At 44.9% G+C, this 2093-nt stretch overlaps 1 pseudogene; it reads left to right on the forward strand.

The window, feature by feature from the left end:
- The first annotated feature begins 570 nt into the window (after nt 1-570).
- LOC101442264 (large ribosomal subunit protein eL18-like) lies at nt 571-1137 on the forward strand (annotated as a pseudogene).
- The last annotated feature ends 956 nt before the right edge of the window (nt 1138-2093 follow it).

The following is a 2093-nucleotide window of genomic DNA, read 5'->3' on the forward strand; positions in this document are numbered from 1 at the left end:
TTATATCTGTTTCATGTCATAATATTTGAAGATGTCAAGTTTGAGAGTGAATATTACCCAAGAACTTGCACCCTATTCTGTATGGAATTAATGCATTTCCAATTGTATGTAGGAGAGTTGAACATTGTCAGGTGGAAATATATATATATATATATGCATGTCTGTTATTGTTTTTATTTAGAGACTAAATATGGTTTAAGGTAATGTGTATGGTTGCTGAGTTGACAAGGGGTGGGCTGTGATGGTTAGGCTATTGTGTTAACTCAACCAGGTAGTTGTTTGGTCAAGCAAGCACTGGGCTAACTGTAATACAAGGGCACTTATGGACTTTAGTCACCATTGACTTTACTGCAGTGGTAAATCATAGATAGCTGGTTATAATTACATCAATCAGGGAGATTGCCATCAGCAATGAGTGATGCTTAACCCAATCAGCTGAATCCCTTAAAAGGGGAAATGATTCCAGCATTAAGAAAGAATTTCCAAGCTCCCTTTTGGATAGCCAACATCTCCCAGAACTCATCAAGAATCTTCAGCTTTTCTGGACTTGGGTGAGCAGGAGGTGCCATCATGGGAGTTGACATCCATCACAGCAAGGACCAAAAGGTTCAGCACAAGGAGTCCAAGAGCCAGGACATCTACCTGAGGCTGCTGGTCAAGCTGTACAGGTTTCTGGCCAGATGAACCAACTCTACCTTCAATCAGGTTGCACTTAAGCAGTTGTTCATGAGTCACACCAACTGGCCACCCCTGTCCCTTTCCTGGATGATCCGGAAGATGAAGCTTCCTGGCTGTGAAAACAAAATTGCTGTGGTTGTGGGGACCATAACAGATGACATGCGGATTCAGAAGGTGCCCAAACTGAAGGTGTGTGCGCTGCACATGAGCAGCCACGCCCAGAGCTGCATCTTCAAGGCCGGGGTCAAGATCCTCACCTTTAACCAGTTGACCCTGGACTCTGCCAAGGGCTGTGGCACCATCCTGCTCTATGGTCCCCGCAAGGGCTGGGAGATGTACAGACATTTTGGCAAGGCCCCAGGAACCCCACACAGCCACACCAAACCCTACACCTGCTCCAAGGGCTGGAAGTTCGAGCGTGCCAGAGGCCAGGGGGCAAGCCGAGGCTACAAAAGTTAGTTGCAGATCCTGCCCTGTTATTAAAATGATTTTGGATGCTGGAAAGGAAAAAAAAAAAGAATCTTCATTTGATTTTCATCAGAGCTCCTGGTTGCAGCCTGCCTGCAGAACCTGGACTTTGCATCCCCAAGACTGCATGAGAGACTGATAAATCTCTTACTATCAACAGATATCCCTTGTTGATTCTGTTTCCCTAGAGAACCCTGACTAATAAATACAGTGGCCATTGTTCCAAACTTCCTTAGGTAAAACTGGCAGAAGAATCTTAAAGATGGTACCCTTCTTCAAAACTAAAGAAAATAGTTAAAGCGCTGTAGTAACTGGGTGAGTGCTAAATAAGAAAACACATCTTCAAAAGCCATACAAGAAGCTCTTGGTGCACTTGCTGGCCCCACCCCCAATGCTTCCATAACACAGGGTGGAGCCAGCTTGCACTCCCATTGTGAGTCCCTGACACTTTTCTAAAGGGAGCATCTGCCTTGCACATTCTTCTCTCAAATATCTCCACAGACCCCCTTAAATGTTGTCTCAACACCAAAGTCTTCCATAAGCACCATGTATCAAATAGTACCTTCTCAACCTACACTCCCTATTGCCTCTGTTTGCTTTATATATATGGTTGGTTTTAATATCCCCCAATACTGGGGTACATATAAATGTTAGTGCCAATATTTTGGATGGAAGTCTGAGGTCTGTGCTGGGGAACTTGTCTTGGTCTAGCCCTCATGGAGTTTCTCCTGAGAGCAACTTTCTGACAGCTGGGGCAGTGTGAGAAAAAATTAAGTTGAAGAGCCTTGCAGGAAAAGCTTGCATTGAGTCCCACGATAAAGCACTCAGGAGGGAGTGAAAACGTCTGTCAAAGGCATTAGAGAAGGCATTCAAACTCCTATAAATAAGGGAATTCCTAAGGCCAGGAGCAAGCATAAGCCCAGAAAAGCAAGCAGGCACCCTGTCTC

Source organism: Dasypus novemcinctus, chromosome 7 (assembly GCF_030445035.2).
Source record: "Dasypus novemcinctus isolate mDasNov1 chromosome 7, mDasNov1.1.hap2, whole genome shotgun sequence".
In the NCBI taxonomy this organism is placed as follows: domain Eukaryota; kingdom Metazoa; phylum Chordata; class Mammalia; order Cingulata; family Dasypodidae; genus Dasypus; species Dasypus novemcinctus.